Source organism: Lagenorhynchus albirostris, chromosome 13 (genome assembly GCF_949774975.1).
Source record: "Lagenorhynchus albirostris chromosome 13, mLagAlb1.1, whole genome shotgun sequence".
In the NCBI taxonomy this organism is placed as follows: Eukaryota; Metazoa; Chordata; class Mammalia; order Artiodactyla; family Delphinidae; genus Lagenorhynchus; species Lagenorhynchus albirostris.
In genome coordinates this window covers 71,005,911-71,017,953 of record NC_083107.1, presented here as the reverse complement: position 1 = coordinate 71,017,953, position 12,043 = coordinate 71,005,911, and positions in this window count along the sequence as shown.

Here is a 12,043-nt window from a genome sequence, read left to right as displayed (position 1 = left end):
ATTGGAAAGTGATAGGACTATCTCTTTTTGCCGTTGATATGAGCGTAGACCTAGAAAACCTAAGGGATGCCAGTAAACAAAACAAAACTAACATTAATGAGATAATTTGTTAGGATGCCTGGATGCAAGATGCGTACACCAAAATCAGTAGCTTTATTCTCCAGCTAAGCACTTAGGGGAAAAAATGGGAGAAATATCCCTTTTACAATAGCACAAGCTGTAAAAGGCTTAGGAATAAGTTTAACTTATTTAAGGAACTTAACTTTAAGAAAGGCATAGGAATTATATATAGAAGACTATAAAACTGTATTGGAGAACAGAAAACAAGATCTGAACAAGTGGAAAAAATCATGCTATGGGGTAAGAAGACAGTACATAAAATTGTCAAATCTACCAGATTAATATATACATTTATTGTTAATTTAGTTATAATGCCAACAGGGTCTTTTTATTTTTAAAAATTATTTATTTATTTATATTTTTGGCTGCCTTGGGTCTTTGTTACTGCACGCGGGCTTTTCTCTAGTTGCGGCAATCAGGGGCTACTCTTTGTTGCAGTGCACGGGCTTCTTATTGCGGTGGCTTCTCTTGTTGCAGAGCATGGGCTCTAGGCGCCCGGGCTTCAGTAGTTGTGGCTCACGGGCTCAGTATCTGTGGCTCACGGGCTCTAGAGCGCAGGCTCAGTAGTTGTGGCTCACGGGCTTAGTTGCTCCGTGGCATGCGGAGTCTTCCCTGAGCAGGGCTTGAACCCGTGTCTCTTGCATTGGCAGGCAGATTCTTTTTTTTTTTTTTGCGGTATGTGGGCCTCTCACTGTTGTGGCCTCTCCCGTTGTGGAGCACAGGCTCAGGACGCGCAGGCTCAGTGGCCATGCTCATGGGCCCAGCCGCTCTGCGGCATGTGGGATCTTCCAGGACCGGACCAGGATCTTCCAGGACGAACCCGTGTCCCCTGCATCAGCATGCGGACTCTCAACCACTGCGCCACCAGGGAAGCCCAGGTCTTTTTATACATTTATTTATTTTTGGCTACATTGGGTCTTCGTTGCTGCGCATGGGCTTTCTCTAGTTGCGGTGAGCGGGGGCTACTCTTTGTTGCGGTGCATGGGCTTCTCATTGCGGTGGCTTCTCGTTGTGGAGCACAGGCTCTAGAGCGCAGGCTCAGTAGTTGTGGCACACGGGCTTAGTTGCTCCGTGGCATGTGGGATCTTCCCAGACCAGGGCTCGAACCCGTGTCCCCTGCATTGGCAGGCAGATTCTAACCACTGGGCCACCAGGGAATTCCCCCGGGTCTTTTTAAATTGTATAAAATCTTAGAGTATGTGGAAGAGTAAATTCCCCCAAATGGCCAAGAAAAATATGAAAAACAATAGTAAGGAAGACATATTACCAGATGTCAGAAAATATTGTAATGATGATAAAATGACAATATAGTACTTACTTCTGAGGCGTTCCATAGAAATAAAAAACACAAATATGTAAGGACAGACAGAGAGAAATGTTTACTGCAGCATTGATCACAGTGCCAAAAATCTAGAAACAAAATAGATCCCAACACTAGGGGAATGGCTGAATAAATGACGAATACTGTGCATCCATTTGAAAAATGACCAAGAGTTATAGCAGTTGTCACAGAGTGATTTACATGAAACGTTTGTTTAATGAGAGAAACATTGTGTTAAAATAATGACAAAACATCCCCATACACATATACATGACTACACACACACACACACACACACACACATGAGTTACATGAGCATGGAAAAAGATATGGAATCTTTTTATATATATCATTATCTTTATATGTAAGTTGTTTGGGGTTATCTGAAAGAGGGTGATGTCATGGGAGTTAAGGAACAATAAAAAAGGAAAAGAGAAAAAAGTGTATAACTTTTAAGCACTTTATATGTAGAGCTATGTAAAAGAAATTAAATAAGCCTTTAAAATTAAGAAAAAAAATTGAGGAACGTTGAATGGTCCCACTGAACCATATTTCCCTGTAATCACAGCCTATGGGTAGTCCCCTCGCACACTGATTTGGGTTTGACCGTGTGACTTGCTTTGGCCAATGGAACAATGAAAAGTGCTTATAGGGAATTCCCCAGCGGTCGGGGAACTAAGATCCTGCAAGCCACGCAGTGCGACCAAAAAAAAAAGGTGGGGAGGCGCTTATATGTTGAACTTGCCTGCTCTTGCTACTGAACTTTTTCACTGTCATGTGAAGAAGCTTCTTGAGCTACTCTACCAGCGCATGAGACTTCATGGAGCAGAGACAAGCTGTCTGAACTGAGCTCTCCCGGACCAAATAGCCCCAGATGATTTGCAAGTTGACTGAACCTACATGAATGACCTACCGTTGAGATCAGCAGAGGAACTTCCTGACTAATCGCAGACCAAATTATTGACCTACAAAATTGGTTGCAAGTAAAATGGTTATTGTTTTAAGCCACTAATATTTGGGGGTTGTTTGTTATGCAGCAATAGATAATGGATACAAAAAGGCTCCTCAAGAAGAGTGAGGCCTCCTCTCCTCTATTCTATCATAATACATCTCTTAATAACACTTGTAGCACTCTATTGTCGGACTTTCTTCCCGACCAGACTGGGGATGTATTAGAGTATCCTAGTCTAGAGTATCCTAGTCATCTCAGTATCCCCTGTGCCTATCACCTAAGTGTTCAATTCAGATTTGTTGACTGAATGAATGATTTCAGATTTATTTGGGATATCGAAGAGTTTGAGCCATTGAAAGAGGCCAGGGAGGGAAGCGCCAGCATTTTAAGAAGAGAAAATCCATGGGAGAAGTGGGGACAACTGCATCTCTGCTGTAATTAACCCCTCTTTTCTGTAGGCCAGGGAGGCGAAAAAACAGCCCCTTTTCCACCCAGCCCTTTTACTTGGACCCAAGAATGATTTACTTTAGGATACCAAAAATGATTCTCAAATCTCAAGGAGTTTGTGATGTTTAGTCTGCTGAGGATGGAGTCTGGCCTCTGCAGGTCTGAGCACTATGTGGGTAAGGAACTGTCCTCAGGGTAGACCTGCTCAGAGAACTAGGCCATTAGCATGGGCTAGAATATGTATAATATTTCCAATCTGTTTCTCCCCCTCCCTCCCTTCCTCCTTCCCCCTTCCTCCCTCCCTCCCTTCCTTTCCTTTCTTACTTTAAATATTCATCCATTTTATTCACAGATAATAATTGAATGCCCACTGTTTGATAAACACTGTGCAAGGTGATGGGATAAAATGATGAGGTATGGGAGGTTGGGCAATATAAGTAGAGAACACTTTTTAATAACTTAAAGAAACCTTTTTTTAAAACTTTGAAATAGAGATATTCAAACATATATAATGCAGAAGAATGAAGTTGGACCCTTACCTTACAGTATACACAAAAAATTAACTCAAAATGGATCAAAGACCGAATGTAAGAGCTAGAATTATAAAACTCTTAGAAGGAAACATAAAGGAAAAGCTCATGACTTTCAATTTGGCAATGATTTCTTGGATATGAAACAAAGGCACAGGCAACAAAAGAAAAAATAGGTAAACAGGACTACATCAATATTAAAACTTTGTGCATTAAAGAACACATCTACAGAATTAAAAGGCAACCCATGGAATGGCAGAAAATATCTGCAAATGATACATCTGATAAGGGGTTAACACCCAAAACATATATAGAACTCCTACATCTCAACAGCAAAAAAACCCCAAGACAACCCAATTGAAAAATGGGCAAAGTACTTGAATAGACATTTCTCCAAAGAAGATAGATATACAAATGGCCAATAAGTACATGGGAAGATGGTCAACATCACTAATCATTAGAGAAATGCAAATCAAAACTGCAACGAGATACCACTTCACACTCATTAGGATGGCAATTATCAAAATAGAAAATAACAAGTGTTGGCAAGGATGTGGGGAACTCCTGTGCACTGCTGGTGGGAATATAAAATGGTGCAGCTATTATGGAAGACAGTATCACAGTTCCTCAAAATATTTAAAATAGAATTACCCTATGATCCAGCAATTCCTCCTCTGGGTATATACCCCAAATAATTGAAAGTAGGGACTCAAATAGCTATTTGTATACCAATGTTTGTAGCAGCATTATTCAGAATAGCCAAAAAGTGGAAACAATCCAAATGTCCATCAATGATGAATGAATAAACAAAATGTGGTACATACGTTCAATGGAATATTATTCAGCATTAAAAAGGAAGAACATTTTGACACATAGTACAAGATGGTTAAACCTTTTTTTTAAGTCTCAGGTTTTTAAAAAAATATTTATTTATTTATTTAGGCTGCACCGGGTCTTAGTTGCAGCACATGGGGTCTTTAGTTGCAGCATGTGGACTCTTAGTAGTGGCATGCAGACTCTTAATTGTGGCACACATGCAGGATCTAGTTCTCCAACCAGGGATTGAGCCTGGGCCCCTGCATTGGGAGTGTGGAGGCTTACCCACTGGATCACCAGGGAAGTCCCAACATGGTTCCACTTTGAAGACATTATGCTAAATGAAATAACTGGTCACAAAAGGACACTTATATGTCCACTTATATGAAGTACCTAGAGTTGTCAAATTCATAGAGACAAAAAGTAGAATGGTGGTTGCCAGGGGCTAGAGGAAGAGGGAAATGGGGAGTTAGTGTTCAATGGGTATAGTGTTTCAGTTTTGCAAGATGAAAAGAGTTCTGGTAATGGACGCAGGTGATGTTTGCTCAAAAATGTGAATGTACTTAATGCCACTGAACTGTACACTAAAAATGGTTAAGATGGTAAATTTTATGTATTATTTACCACAATTAAGAATAAATAAATAGGAAAGTGGAAAAAGCATATAAAAGTATAGAGAATAATATAATGAACCTCTGTATGCCCGTCATTCAACTTCATCGGTTAACCCCTGGGCAGTCTTATTGTGTCACATCAGGAGAGACATAATGTCTGGTTGAGTCTCATTTCGTGTTGTAAGACATCCTGCATTCAGGTATTGCCAGGTGGCTCACTTCATTATGAAGTTCCCCCCATTAGGTTTTTCACCTGATCGCTCAGTAGCCATTGATGATCATTCTGTAGATCAGTTTTCTCCAGCTTTATTGTGCATAGGTATCACCTGGGAATGTTGTTAAACTATGTATTCTGATTCAGTAGGTCTGAATTGGGGCATGAAACTCTGCATTTCTAACATGCTTTCAGGTGAAGCCAGTGCTGATAGTCCATGGATCACACTTGGAGCAGCAAGGGCCTAGATTATTTCATTAGGGCTTTCCTTTCTTTCAGTAACTAATATTTGGTTACTGTGAGCCATAGCTTGTACCAAAAAAAAAAAAAGAAAGTTAACGGTATTTACCAAGCTTCAGAATAATGATTTGATTTCCTGGCATCTTCCAAAGATGACTTATGATTTTTATTTAAAAAGTAACATTATAAACCGTGGACTTCAGCATAGCTGAGGAGTTTCAACCCATTACAGTTATCATTCTTTTTGAGGCTCAGCTTGTCTCATTTTTGGCCAGTGGGGCCTTGCTTTTTGGTATGGCAAGATGTTTCAGGCTCATCTTGTACATTTCCTGCTCAAATCTGGATTCAGTCATTTCTCAAAGGAGCCTGGTTCCTATTATTGGAAAGTGACATTTAGAGACCACAATCTGTACACAAGGGATGCCTGATTGCTATGGCTCCTGTTTCTAGTCCTTCTTAGTGGACAGAGCTAGGAAATAGCTATTTTTTTTAAAAGGAACATGAAGAGTTTCAACTGATATTTCCAAGTCAGATTTAGGATTATAGGGTTTTAATGTAACTCCTTTGAGTTTATATATATTTTTCCTGAAAATCATGGCTTCTGATGATCTTACTATACTTGTTTATTTGATTTAATCTATGCTATATTCATATAATTGTTTCAGAATACAATTATTATTAATAGTAACATGATCACTGAAAACAGTTTTAAAGTTCATTGCTGTTCTTTTTTTTTTCTGTATTTATTTTCATTTTGGATGATCTGTCCATTGGTGTAAGTGAGGTGTTAAAGTCCTCCACTATTATTGTGTTACTGTCGATTTCCTCTTTTATAGCTGTTAGCAGTTGCCTTATGTATTGAGGTGCTCCTATTTTGGGTGCATATATATTTATAATTGTTATATCTTCTTCTTGGATTGATCCCTTGATCACTATGTAGTGTCCTTCCTTGTCTCTTGTAACATTCTTTATTTTAAAGTCTATTTTATCTGATATGAGGATTGCTACTCCAGCTTTCTTTTGATTTCCATTTGCATGGAATATCTTTTTCCATCCAGTCACTTTCAGTCTGTATGTGTCCCTAGATCTGAAGTGGGTCTCTTGTAGACAGCATATATATGGGTCTTGTTTTTGTATCCATTCAGCAAGCCTGTGTCTTTTGGTTGGAACATTTAATCCATTCACGTTTAAGGTAATTATCAATATGTATGTTCCTATGACCATTTTCTTAATTGTTTTGGGTTTGTTTTTGTAGGTCCTTTTCTTCTCTTGTGTTTCCCATTTAGAGAAGTGCCTTTAGCATTTGTTGTAGAGCTGGTTTGGTGGTGCTGAATTCTCTTAGCTTTTGCTTGTCTGTAAAGCTTTTGATTTCTCCATCGAATCTGAATGAGATCCTTGCCAGGTAGAGTAATCTTGGCTGTAGGTTCTTCCCTTTCATCACTTTAAGTATATCATGCCACTCCCTTCTGGCTTGTAGAGTTTCTGCTGAGAAATCAGCTGTTAACCTTATGGGAGTTCCCTTGTATGTTGTCATTTTTCCCTTGCTGCTTTCAATAATTTTTCTTTGTCTTTAATTTTTGCCAGTTTGATTACTGTGTGTCTCAGTGTGTTTCTCCTTGGGTTTATCCTGTATGGGACTCTGTGCTTCCTGGACTTGGGTGGCTACTTCCTTTCCCATGTTAGGGAAGTTTTCGACTATAGTCCCTTCAAATGTTTTCTCTGGTCCTTTCTCTCTCTCTTCTCCTTCTGGGACCCCTATAATGCGAATGTTGTTGCGTTTAATGTTGTCCCAGAGGTCTCTTAGGCTGTCTTCATTTCTTTTCATTCTTTTTTTTTTAAATTCTGTTCCGCAGCAGTGAATTCCACCATTCTGTCTTCCAGGTCACTTATCCGTTCTTCTGCCTCAGTTATTCTGGTATTGATTCCTTCTAGTGTATTTTTCATTTCAGTTATTGTATTGTTCATCTCTGTTTGTTCTTTAATTCTTCTAGGTCTTTGTTAAACATTTCTTGCATCCATTCTTTTTCCGAGGTCCTGAATCATCTTCACTATCATTATTCTGACCTCTTTTTCTGGAAGGTTGCCTATCTCCACTTCATTTAGTTGTTTTTCTGGGGTTTTAATCTTGTTCCTTCATCTGGTACATAGCCTTCTGCCTTTTCGTCTTGTCCATCTTTCTGTGAATGTGGTTTTTGTTCCACAGGCTGCAGGATTGTAGTTCTTTTTGCTTCTGCTGTCTGCCCTCTGGTGGATGAGACTATCTAAGAGGCTTGTCATTGCTGTTCTTTTTGTTCCTGGGATATATCCCCAAATAAGGACATACCACTCAAATTATTGTGTTTTTAATTTAGCGTCACTTGAAATTATTCCTTTCTGTGTGGCTAACCTATCAACTGGAAACACAATTAAGGTTATTTCTTTAATTTTGAATTTTAGAGATTCTTTTTTTTTTTTTACATTTTTAAGTTTTTCTTGAAATTATGTAAAACATTTACATGGTATCCAAATTAAATCTTCAAAACAGGGTACATTCAGAGAAATCTAGCTTCTATACCTGTCCCTTCCACCCTGTTTCCTCCTACTCCCTAAGGTAAACATTGGTTTACCTTAGTTTTTGTTTTATTCTTTTTTTCTTTTTTAATATTTATTTATTTATTTGGCTGCACTGGGTCCTAGTTTTGGCATTTGGGGTCCTAGCTGTGGCACGTGGGATCCTCGTTGTGGTGTGTGGACTCTTAGTTGTGGCATGTGGCATCCAGCTCCCTGACCAGGGATTGAACCCAGGCCCCCTTCACTGGGAGCGTGGAGCCCTAGCCACTGGACCACCAGGGAAGTCCCTTGTTTTATTATTCTATTTTTAAACAATAAGCAAATATGTATAGATATGTTCACATATTTTCCTTTTCTAAGATAAAAATGTAGCATACCAAATATATTGTTCTGTATTTTGCTTTTTTCTGCTGAACAACATATTTTGGAGATTACTCTATAGCAGTTTATGTTCCTTTTTATAGCTACATCCATTGTGTGAATATACAAAAGTTTATTCAACAAGTCCCCTCCTGATGGATATTTGGATGGTGGTAGAGAGATCTGAGATAGAGGAGATATGTTTGAAGGCCCTGTGGCTGGAGGAGGAGCAGGGTGGGAGATGAGGCTGCAGAGATAGGCATGGGTCAGTCTATGCAGACTTGTTGGCCCTGTAAGCTTTTTATTATTACTCTAGAAGGAATGGAAGACTACTGAAGTGTATTAAGCAGGGCTGTGACATGATTAAATCTGCATTTGAAGAGCTCACTTTTATTGCAGCATAGTGTGTGGGTTAGAAAAGATGAGTGAGTGTAGAGAAATCTTTTAGAAAGTATTGCAGTAGCCCAGGTGAAAGGTGATGGTGGCTTGGACTAGGGGAGATGGCAGCACAACAGAGAGAAAGGGAAAAGTGAACGTATTTAGAAAATAAAATTGACTACTTAGTGATCTTTCGGATATGGAGTTATATATATGGATATATATATATATATATATATATAGTTATAAAAAAAAAGAACCCCCCGAGATTTCTGGATTCTGCACTGGATGGATGGAAGCACTATTCTCAGAGATAGGAAGCCCTGGGAGAGGAGCAGATATTGGGTGATGATTATGTGTTAAATTTTGAACGTATTAAAGTAGAAGTTAGGGAATTTCCTGGCGGTCCAGTGGTTGGGACCCAGCGCTTTCACTGCTGAGGCCCAGGTTCCATCCCTGGTTGGAGAACTAAGATCCCACAAGCTGGGCAGCACGGCCAAAATAAAAGAAGTACCTTTGAGACATTTGAGTGGAAAAAGTCAAGAAGTTGGTTTGATATGTGTGTCTTCAGCTCTGTTTCGGAGTTAATCAGGCTGAGAACCTTAGTTCTGTCTCACATTGGTCATAAAAACTGTCCATAGTTGTCCCCATGGGAGACAGGTCCCGGCACTGGGATTAGAGGTCAGGGTGTGTCGCGGCATCAGTGAGGGGCTCAGAGTTGAGGGTGAGGGCAGTTTGAGGCCTGAGTTGGGGTCAGCAGTCAGCATCAGATGACAGGGTGGAAGGACCGCAGCTTTCCCTTCTGGCTGCTGCCCTAAAGGGTAGATAACCTACCTTTGGAAGAAGGGGTGACCATCTTTTGTCCAGTCCTGTGCTAGCCCTGCAGTGGGCAGAGAGGAGGCAGTACAGACTGTGGATGGAGGATGAAGAAGGCTGGGGGACAGGTCACAAGTCATGGATGTGGCTGTGCTCACTGGAGGCTCACAACACCCTAAAAAGGCAGACAGGTTATGAGGTCCAGATGGAGAAACTGAGATTCAGAGCTAAATGCCTTCTAGGACCTCAGAGCTAGTCAATGCAGAGCAGCCACTTGAACTCAGGACTCCTGAGTTAGGCTGTCTCAGCAACACTCTCACCTAAAGGCTTCCATTGAAAGAGGAGGAAAAAGGGCAACAAATAGAGAGAAGGAAGGACACTATAGAAATAGCTGGGCCTCACAGGAGAGAGAAGGAGGTATTGCTACGAAGTTGTAGGGGAGTTTATGAGGTTTCCCTTGGTGCTACACAGACTTTCTCCATCTCTGAGTGCACTATCCTCCCAAAGGGTCAGCACAGAGCTCTGCTGCAAACCCCAGAAAAGTTTTTTTTTATTTGCGGTACGCGGGCCTCTCACTGTTGTGGCCTCTCCTGTTGCGGAGCACAGGCTCCGGACGCGCAGGCTCAGCGGCCATGGCTCACGGGCCTAGCTGCTCCGCGGCATGTGGGATCCTCCTGGACCAGGGCACGAACCCGTTTCCCCTGCATCGACAGGCGGACTCTCAACCACTGCGCCACCAGGGAAGCCCATGATTTTCTTTTTTTTTAAATGTATTTTATATGTATATATTTATTTATTTATTTTATTTTTGGCTGCGTTGGGTCTTCATTGCTGCGTGTGGGCTTTCTCTTGTTGTGGCACACGGGGTCAGTAGTTGTGGCTCTCAGGCTCAGTAGTTGTGATTTGCGGGCTCTAGAGCGCAGGCTCAGTAGTTGTGGCGCATGGGCTTTGTTGCTCCGTGGCATGTGGGATCTTCCCTGACCAGGGATTGAACCCGTGTCCCCTGCATTGGCAGGTGGATTCTTAACCCCTGCACCACCAGGGAAGTCCCAATGTTGATTTTCTTAAAACAAAACATCCCCTGCTCCAACCCCTTTTTTTCAAAATATAAATTTTGGGATTGGGTGGTAATTTTCAGATGAACTGGTTGCAGTGGCAGTATTCCACAGTCCTCTACATCTCTGGCCTCTAAAGGGACTCCCCAAAGGTTCATGTTTTAGCAGAACAAGAAAGATCTTCTGGGTAGGAATGAGGTGGAAGCATGTGTCCCAGAAACCCAACTGATGTGAGGGTACAGCTGCCGCTGCTTATCCTGAAAGGTAAATGGGGGTGGGGCTATAATCTCTCCCAGATGTCCTTTGAAGGGTTCTGCGCAGTTCTGCTGAGTCACCTTAACACAGCAGTTTCTGTGGTAACCAAGCCCAAGCTAGGGCAGCCCAGCCGCTCAGTGGTGACTCATGGTTCTGGAACAGCTAAGGGCTGACCTTTCCCTAGAGAAGCTGGGGCAGTTCAGCTCTGGGTACTGTGCCAGCTTCTGTCCCTGCATGACTCTCTGGGCTCTTCCTCCCCTCTCTCCGTGGGTACTCCATCCTTAGGGTGGCAGAGCGAATCCCAGGAGCAGGGATTCAGGAAGGCTCTAGGAGAGGAAAAGGCTTGGAGTCCGCTTGGTGGAGTTGCCTGTTTGGTTACCTGCCCCTGCCATCTTCCTGGGCCTATGGGCCTAGGGCATCCATATCGCTCAGGGCTCAAGACATTTCTTATCCAGGCAGTGGTTTTCACACTTTTTTATTTGCAAATAGACAAAAAGCCTTTTCAAAAACTATGTGTCCCCTCTCACATTTTTAAGTTGAGATCTAAAATATTTCATCTTAAATTTAAGTAGTGCAAAAGATATGATTTCTGGTCATAAATATTGAATTTAAAACTCTTATATCAGGCTTTTAAATGTGTCAAGTGGAATTAAGATTTCAGAGCAATTTGATACTATAATCATCCACTAAAAAGTACCCAAACAAGTTCTTCTTTAAACAGTTAGAAGTTTTAAAATTTTATTTTTCTTCCAATATTTACATTTTCATTCTACATAAGAATTACATCTGCTATATTTTATGCTTTATTGATCATTCTTATCTGCAACAAAATATATGTAATCCGACATATATTTTATTTACTGTGACCATAGGGCTATAAGTGTTAAATTTCTTCTGGATTTAATTATCATTACAGTATTATTAGTGCACAGCTGATCAAAAAACATTATTTTAAATTATTTTTATGTTATTTAAAGTATTATTTCAGGGGAATTTCCTGGCAGTCCAGTGGTTAGGACTCTGTGCTCTCACTGCCAAGGGCCTGGGTTCAATCCCTGGTTGGGGAACTAAAATCCCATAAGCCACATGGTGCGGCCAAAAATAAAAGTATTATTTTAAATATTAGTAATTATTGAACATAAAAAGTAAAATTTTATTGGACCGTTGGTGAAGCTGAATTTTTCTAAATAATTATTATATCTGTGGATGAATATTAATTATTGCTAGAATGAGACTGGGCTCAACGTTAATTTCTTCCTGTTTTTCATTTTTATGGACAAGCTCTGAGAAACCTAATTTGCATAAATTAGATGGGAAAGAAATTTCATTATAGGAATGTCAGCCAATTATTTGAATACCTCTGAGTTATATGATA